Source organism: Chiloscyllium plagiosum, unplaced genomic scaffold, assembly GCF_037043375.1.
Source record: "Chiloscyllium plagiosum isolate Xiang-an unplaced genomic scaffold, Cpla_swu_hap1 HiC_scaffold_16, whole genome shotgun sequence".
NCBI classification, from domain to species: Eukaryota; Metazoa; Chordata; class Chondrichthyes; order Orectolobiformes; family Hemiscylliidae; genus Chiloscyllium; species Chiloscyllium plagiosum.
The window spans coordinates 30,695,543-30,704,913 of NW_028270154.1; positions in this window are offsets into that span (position 1 = coordinate 30,695,543).

Below are 9,371 nucleotides of genomic sequence, written 5' to 3' on the forward strand. Positions count from 1 at the left end.
CACAAAACCATGTTGACTATCCCTAATCAACTTATTCCTCTCTAGATGATTATAAATAATATCTCTTATAACCCTTTCCAACATTTACCCACATCCAAAGTAAGGCTCACTGGTCGATAACGTCCAGGGCTGTCTCTACTCCCCTTCTTGAACAAAGGAACAACATTTGCTCTCCTCCAGTTTTCTGGCACTATTCCTGTAGACAATGATGACATAAAGATCAAAGCCAAAGGCTCAGCAATCTCCTCCCTAGTTTCCCAGAGAATCTTAGGATAAATCCCATCAGGCCCAGGGGACTTATCTATTTTTACACTTTCCAGAATTTCTAACACCTCCTTCTTATGCACCTCAATCCTATCTAGTCTAGTAGTCTGTACCTCAGTATTCTACTTGACCACATGTCTTTTTACAGTGTGAATACTGATGAAAAGTATTCATTTAGCGCTCCACTATCTCCTCTGACTCATGGCCAACTTCTGATTACTATGCTTGATTGTTCCTAATCTTACACGACTCAAGAGCAACAATAGACCGAATAGATGAAGTACTTGCCTGGTTTTTATGCCCCGAGCAAGTCATGAGTGACAATAGTTTGTGGCACAAGAGTTTGAGAAGTACCTGGAAAATCAGTGTCAGGTGTGTGAGATTAACTCCTTATCACCCAGTGACAAATAACCAGACGGAGAGATTCAACCAAACTTTGGAGCAGGCCTTAAAGGCTTCACAAAGGGAGGGGTCACTAGGACAGTAACTCAGCGAGTTCCTTAGCATTTGCAGGAACGTAGCACATGCAGCAACCCAGTGCTCGCCAGTGATCTTAATGTTCAACTGCCAGCTGAGAAACCTTGACTTACTGCGGCCAGAGGAGACCAGAGAGTTGGCAGATTTCAATCCAGGACAGATAACCAGATGGGCATGAATCTCAAGGTTGAGTATATTCCAAAGAGGAGAGGCTATGTTAGTCCGGTATTATAAGTCTGGGGAAAAATGGATCCCAGTGGTGGTGGGGCTCAAACAGGACTATTGGCATATAGGGTGCAGACCAGGGATAAACTGGCCTGGAGGAGATACACGGATCAGCTGGTCACCACTCCTCACCAACAGGGACTGTCTCTCACTAATACCAAGTCGCTTCAGGTATAAGCAGAGTGTCAACCATACCTTGTGTGTCTGAGCCAGAGTTGGTCATACCACAGGAAGCGACAACAGCAGTGTCATAGGATGACAACTAACAATCGTGAATCAGCGGCACCGCAGATGTTTCCAGAAGCCTGGAAGACTAAAGGACTTCCTCTTCCTGAGATGAAGAGACAGTTGTTTTGGAATTGTCATCTCCCTGAGAGACTGATCATGTCAATATAGTCTGCGGATGCAACCTCTTGCATAAGGGGAGTTGTCATTTTTTATGTTCTTGTAAACATTCCTAACTTGTACATATGTCAGTTATACGCCAGTATAATCTTTTTAATGGTTGTATATATGTTCATTAATGGCATTTGTTTAAAATAAAGGGGGAGGGATGTTCTGTATATAGTTGGGGTCTGCACTTTTAAAGGAGCTAGTCAGGTGACTCACAAGGCACAGAGCCGGTGGGGTCTCAGTCTAGTACTGACCGTGGCGTTGTGAGCATCGAAAATAAAATGTTCCAGTTCAGAGTTTCCCTGTGCCACCTTGGTTGTAATTCCCATTTGAAGAGAAAGTGACAAATATAACAATAGTCTGTTTTTGAGATCTGTGCATAAAGACTTCCAAGCTGTAAGGTTTTGCATTTTTTCTGCTTTATTCCATTGAAGTACTATTCAGCTACTCCATTCTTCCTGCCAAAGTGTTGAACTTCATATTTTCCCACATTATATTCCTTCTGCTGAGTTGTTGCCCATTCAATTAACCTGCCTAATCCTTCTGTAAACTCACGGTGTCATCCTCACTGCTTGCCTTCCCACTTATTCTTGAGTCATTTGCAAATTTGGCTATAGGTGAACCGTCTTGCAGTAATGCATTCAAGTCTTCAGTCCCAACCTGTTGGCAATGACTGCTATAGACATCTGCTCATGATGCTTTTTGTTCAATTATTTGTGGGGAGAGAATCACTTTTGTCCAGTTTTCCTGGAAGCACTAATGAATCCAATGTGTGTACAGAAATCTGATATCATGTTCTTCTGGCTGTTGTGCCATTTTTAGTTCTTCCCTCAACCCTTCCAATGTTGCTCAAGATATTTTAACCCTTTTCACATCCAAAATGTACTGTTTTCTTTCAACAATTTTGTATTGTTGAGAGAAAGAGTCTATATTTTATTACAAGGAACAGGAGAATCGACGTTTCCGGCATAAGCCCTTCTTCAGGAATGAGGAACGTGTGTCCAGCAGGCTAAGATAAAAGGTAGGGAGGAGTGACTTGGGGGAGGGGCGTTGGAAATGCGATCCAACGCCCCTCCCCCAAGTCCCTCCTCCCTACCTTTTATCTTAGCCTGCTGGACACACTTTCCTCATTCCTGAAGAAGGGCTTATGCCTGAAACGTAGATTCTCCTGTTCCTTGGATGCTGCCTGACCTGCTGCGCTTTTCCAGCAACACATTTTCAGCTCTGATCTCCAGCATCTGCAGTCCTCACTTTGTCCTCGTATATTTTATTACAGGCTAACATCAGGACTTTGCAGTCTTACAGGGATTTAGACCCATCGGTTGAGGTGCATAGTCATTCGGCAGTGCATTCTGTACTGGGCTGCTCACCACAATCTTGGATATGAGCAAGGAGCATCAATTTTGCATCTTAGTTGGAATACTTAAATCCAGTGCAAGATTATAATTGAGCCTCTTAAATATTTATTGAAAACATGGGTTTGATGAGGGTCAAAAAAAGAGGAGGGAAGTGGAGAAACAGATATTGGGATGCGCAGGAGTCTAGGGCAACACACACACCTCAGAGGGAAGAAAAGAAAGAATCCAAAGGAAATACAGAGACAACATGTCTATTAATTGAAGAGTGAAAAAAAAAATTGTGGAGCGGACTGCAACGTGTTGAATGTAAAAGTTCAAGGTGTTCTGAACAAGGATTATTGTGAACTTTTCCCTGCAGATGACAGCAGATTTTGGATAGTGAATGCAGTCTTAAGGTTTGAAATGGATGTTACTGATAGTAAATAATGCTGAACCTGAATTGAATTCAACTGAATTTATTGTCACGTACCGAAGTACAGTGAAAAGCTTTGTCTTGCGAGCAATACAGGCAGATCACAGAGTTAAGTACCTATAAATAAATAATAAGTAAACAGCAGCAAAAACGAAAACACAGGTTCAGGCGAATGTTAAGAGTTTGTGAGTCCATTCAGTATTCTAACAACAGTAGGGTGGAAATTGTTTTGAAACCGGCTGGTGCATGTGTTCAGGCTTCTGTACCTTCTCCCCAATGGTTGAGGTTGTAGAAAGACATTGCCAGAGTGGATCTTGAAGAATGCTGGTGGCCTTTCCATGACAGTGGGCCTGGTACATGGATTCTATAGCTGGGAGGTTGGCTTTTGTGATTGTCCGGGCTGAGTCCATCACTCTCTGTGACCGTCTCCAATCTTGAATGGTACAGTTGCCATACCAAGTAGTGGTACATCCAGACAGAATGCTCTCAATGGCGTACCTATAAAGGTTGGCAAGGGTATTCGCCATTATGCCAAATTTCCTCAGCTGCCTGAGGAAAAAGATGTTGTTGGGCCTTTGTAACCAGTGTGTCCACATAAAGAGTCCAAGAAAGCTTGTTGTAGATGACCATTCCCAGGAGCTTGACACTCTTCACTCGTTCCACCTCTGTGCTGTCAATATATAGGGGAGTATGAGTAACATCCCGCTGAAAGTCAATAATGAGTTCCTTGGTTTTGACGGCATTGAGAGCAAGGTTGTTCTCAGTGCACCATTTTTCCAGATCTTCCACCTCCTGTCTGTAGTCTGTTTCATTGCCATCTGAGATTAGACCAACTATGGTGGTGTCATCAGCGAACTTATAAAATGGCATTTACAACCTTCAACTATTGTGGCATCATGCATCTAACTTAATCAAAGGGAATTACAATGAAATGAGGAGAGAGTTAGCTAAAGTGAACTGGTGGATAGATTAGCAGGAATGACCAGAACGAAGCAATGGCAGACATTTAAGGAGGTAATTCATGACTTTTGGAAAAAAAATCCCAGTGAAAGGAAAAATTTTAAGAGAGGGTTAAACCAACCATGGCTAACCAAGGAAGTTAGGGAGAGTATTAAGATAAAAGAAAAAAGCATATAAGGATGCAAAATTGAGTGATAGCACCAAAGACACTATCAAAGATGCTATAAATTTCAAATACAGTAAAGAAGAGTCAAAAAGATAATAAAGATAGAGAAAATGAGGGCAAACTGGCAAGGAATATAAAAGCTGACTGTAGGAGATTCTTTAAATATATAAAAAGAAAGAGGGTACTTTGGCCTCTTAGAAAACAAAACTAGGGAGATCGTTTTGGGGAACAAGGAAATGGCAGAGGAGTTAAACCGATATTCTACCTCAGCCATTAAAATGGAAGATACTTTGAACATCCCATTAATACTAAAAATGTGTGGAGGAAATTAAGTACTATCGCCAACACTGAAGAAGTAATGGAGCTAAAGGCAGTTAATTCCCCTGGTCCTAATGTCTTGTATCCTAGGATCTTGAAAGAGCTATCTGCAAAAATAGTAGATGCATTGGTTGTAATTTTCCAAAAATCCTAGGATTCTAGAGAAGTACTATCGGATTTGAAAATTTCTAATGTGAGACTACTGCTAAAATAGGGAGGGAGGCAAAAAGCCAGTAACTACAGGCCGATTCACTTAACAGTTATTGTTGGAAAAGTATCGGAATCAATTATTAAGAAGATAATCACAGAATATTTGGAAAATCAAAATCTAATCAAGCAGAATCAGCATGGTTTCATGAGAGGGAAATCCTGTCTGACTAATTTATTAGAATTTTTCAAGGAACTCTCAAACAGAGTGGATAGAAGAGAATCGGTGGATGTACAGTATTTAGACTTCCAGAAAGCATTCAACAAGGTACCTCACAAAAGGTTAAAGCATTAGAGCCCATGATGTTGGAGGTTTTATACTGGTACGGATAGAGAATTCATTAATGAGCAGGAAACAGTGAGTGAGGATTCTATTTCAGGTTGGTGACCCATGACAAGTGGAGTTTCATAAAGATTAGTGCCAGGACCACAAACATTGACAATATATATTAATGACTTGGAAGAAGAAAGTGAATGTACTGTAACAAAGTTGGCAGAGTTCACTAAAATAGGTAGAAAGGCAGGTTTTGGAAAGGATACAAACAGCTTAAAGAAAGATATTGATAGGTTAAGTAAGTGGGCAAAAATTTGGCAAATGTGGGAAAATGTGAAGTTGTTTATTTTAGAAGGGAGAACAAAAGAACAATATAATTAAATGGCAGGGAGCTGCAACACAAAGGGGTAACAGACTTGGGGTATTTGTGCCGGAAACACAGAAAGTTAGTACACAAGTACAGTACATAATCAAAAAGACTAACAGGATATTGGCTCTTATTTCAAAGGAGTTGGACTATAAGCTTAGGGAATTTTTACTGCAACTTACAAGGTGCTGATGAGACAACATCTGGAGCACTATGAGCAGTTTTGGTCCCCTTATTTAAGGAAAATATATCATTTCATTGGTAGCAGTTCAGAGAAGATTCACTCAGATGATCCCTGATATGGAGAAATTATCTTATGAGTGAAAATTATAAAGGGTAGGTCTCTACTCACTGGAGTTTAGAAGAATGAGAGGTGATTTCATTGAAGCATATAGGATTCTTAAGGGGCTTGACAGAATAAATGCTAAGAGGATAGTTCCCTTCATGGGAGAGTCTAAGACCTGAGAGCAATTCTCATATCAAAGACTGACAATTTAAGACAGAGATAGGATGAATTTCTTCGCCCAGAGAGCTAAGAGTCTTTGGAACACCACATGACAGATAGCTGTGAAAGTAGAGTCCTTGTGTATATTTAAGACTGAGATGGATAGATTTTTGACCAGTGAGGAATCAAGGATTACAGGGAAAATTCAGGAAAGTGGATGTGAGGAATGTCAGGTTAGCCATGATCCTACTGAATGACCTATCCTCTTCCTATTCTTTATGGTTTCATGGTCTAAGAATGTAAGAAACGTGGCCTTAGCTCCATTTGCCTGCCTGGCCCTTCATAACCTTTGAGTCCTTTGCAGACCTAAGATCTCTCTAATTTAACTTTGAATATGTTCAATGATCTAACTCCCTCTGCTCTCTGGGAAAGACAATTCCAAAGTGTAACGACCCTCAAAGAAAAGAAATTCCTCCTCATATCCATCTTAATCTAATGCCTCATTACTTTACTTTAGCCCGTGCCTGTTCATTTTAGGTTTCCCCTCAAGGTAAAGTATTCACAGTTTTTCTGTCCTGTCAGACTCCCTCAGAATCTTATATTTGTGATGACCTTTGGGCTGTGTGAAGAGATTGCCCTCAGTTTCTCTTCATTTTGAAGATGTTACAAAGTCATCTGTTGTGTTTCCAAATGTGACTGGGGAACCTAATTACATTGGTACATGGACTTTTCATTGTGCAAGCAAACATGAATTGTTTGATTTTGTTGGGCCTGCTCATACCTCCTAGCTTGCCATTTTACATTCTTTGCTGCCCATATTCTTTGTTGTTTGGAGAAAACAACAACACTACTTGAGGTTATTCACTCGATAATTATTTCTTGTGCATTTTTGTCCATGTTTGTGATGGAGGTATCATTCTTCATGACATTTGCCTTCAAGAAGTCCTTGAATATTAATCTTGGTTTTTCTCCACAAGCAACAATCAAGTTTAACTTGTGAATATATGAACACCTCAGGGGTTTTATTTTCAACCAAACAGACTACAGGTGTACTCCATTTGCTTTTAATTGTAATGAAGAATGCTTGTTTCATTTTCACACATTTCTGCTCCTTGAAGTAATTTGGTGTTTGTTCTTCTAGTTCATGACCATACTACTCGGAATGCATTTCATAGGGACTTGTCCAACTGTCTAATATGGTTGGAGTAAGTAGTCCATGCCTCAGAGGCATATCAGAGAGTAGGTACGACCACACATGTCTGAACATGACTTAAAAAAGGCGAAAATGGAAAACTTTGGTGGTGAGGAAATTGAAGAAGTCTACAATCAAGGGTGAAGTAACTCAACACCTAGAAAATTCTCAGTTAGTCAGGGAAAACCAGCATGAATTCATAAGAAGTAGATCATCTGTGACAAGCCTCATTGAGCATTTTGTTGAAGAAGTGACTAAGGTATAGGACAGGGGAATGTCTGGGCGGCACGGTGGCACAGTGGTTAGCACTGCTGCCTCACAGCGCCAGAGACCCGGGTTCAATTCTCGCCTCAGGCGACTGACTGTGTGGAGTTTGCACGTTCTCCCCGTGTCTGCGTGGGTTTCCTCCGGGTGCTCCGGTTTCCTCCCACAGTCCAAAGATGTGCAGGTTAGGTGAATTGGTCATTCTAAATTGCCCATAGTGTTAGGTAAGGGGTAAATGTAGGGGTATGGGTAGGTTGCGCTTCGGCGGGTCAGTGTGGACTTGTTGGGCTGAAGGGCCTGTTTCCACACTGTAAGTAATCTAATCTATGGATGTTTATACGGACTTCTAGAAAGCATTTGATAAATTCCACAAAAGAGCCTGTTAGCTAAGGTAGAAGACCTCAGAATCAAGGGCAAATTACTGACTTGGCTGGGAAATTGGTTGAGTGGCAGGTGATAGAAAGTAGGAACAATGGGTAAGTATAGAAATTGGAAGGATGCGACTAGTGATATTCCAGAAGCATCTATGTTAGAGACTCAAAAATTCACATTTTTCTACAAGCAACTTGGATAATGGCATACAAATTCATATATCCAAATTTTCTGATGACACAAAGTTATGTAGCATTGTAGACAATCTAGACGATTGCGTAAAATTACAAAGACATATTGCTAGACAAATTGAATGGGCAAAACTGTGGTAGATGGAGGACAATAAAAGCAAGTACAATGTTATCAATTTTTGAATCAAGAAAAGATAGATCAGGATACTTTCTAGATGTTATGAGGCTAAATATAATGGATGTCCAAAGAGACTTGAGGTACATAGATCTTTAAAATGTCATAAACAAATGCAGAAAATAATTAAGAAAGTAAATTAAGAAAGCTGACCTTTATGTCTAGAGGTCTTGGATAAAACAATACAAGGTTTTGCTGTGGTTATGCAAAACTCTGATTAGACCCCCATTTGAAAGACAGTGAGCTGATCTGGGCAGTACACCTTAGGACAGACCGATTTGCCTTGGAGGAAGTATAATGTAGGTTTCATGGATGGTATCTGAACTTCAGGGGTTAGGTTATGAGGAGACATTATACAAATTAGGTCTATTTTCTCTAGAATAAGAATAGGGACAGATTAATTGAGAATGAAACATAACAAATAAATTGATTTGATAAATGCTCACAACTTGGTAAATGACTCTTACTGGAGTATAGAAGGATTCTCACATGAAAGTGGAAAGAAACTCAACAGAGGGTTGATTCCACATTTGCAAAGCAGGAGGAGTCAAGATAATATTTTTAAAAATGACCTTTTCACTGAAATTTCAGAAGTACTAGAAATCATCAAATAACAGTTTTCCACTGCAGAAGATACCTCACTCATTGGGGGCACAAAGTTAAAACATATTATAAACTTTGACAGATATTCTATTTTTAGCTATTCTTAGATATTCCCAAGCATTTTAATTATTCTTGAAAAATTATACATCAATCAAACTAAATTCTATTAGGTTAAAAATCACACAACACCAGGTTATAGTCCAACAGGTTTAATTGGAAGCACACTAGCTTTCGGAGTGATGCTCCTTCATCAGGTGATAGTGGAGGGCTCGATCGTAACACAGAATTTATAGCAAAAATTTACAGTGTGATGTAACTGAAATTATACATTGAAGAATTGATTGTCTGTTAAGCCTTTCATCTATCAGAATACAGTGATAGTTTCACTTCTTTCACGTGTAAATCCAAATCACAAATTTTATTAGATTAGCTATTATATCTTTTCATAGTTTTTAGCATAGCCATATATTTCTCCACTTAATGTGTTGCTTGTAAATTCCTGTTGATAAAATTGCAATATTAGTAAATCATCCCCTTTAAGATTTTCTGTTACAACTGGAACAAACTCTAATATTTTACGCACTACCTTATGTTGGGATGTGTAATTTTTGAAGAGAAAACATCTAGGATATTTATTGCGTAGCTAAAGCTTGTTAAAATTCAACAGGCTATTTGGAGGTTCATAACCTTCTTGAGCAGCTTACTCTC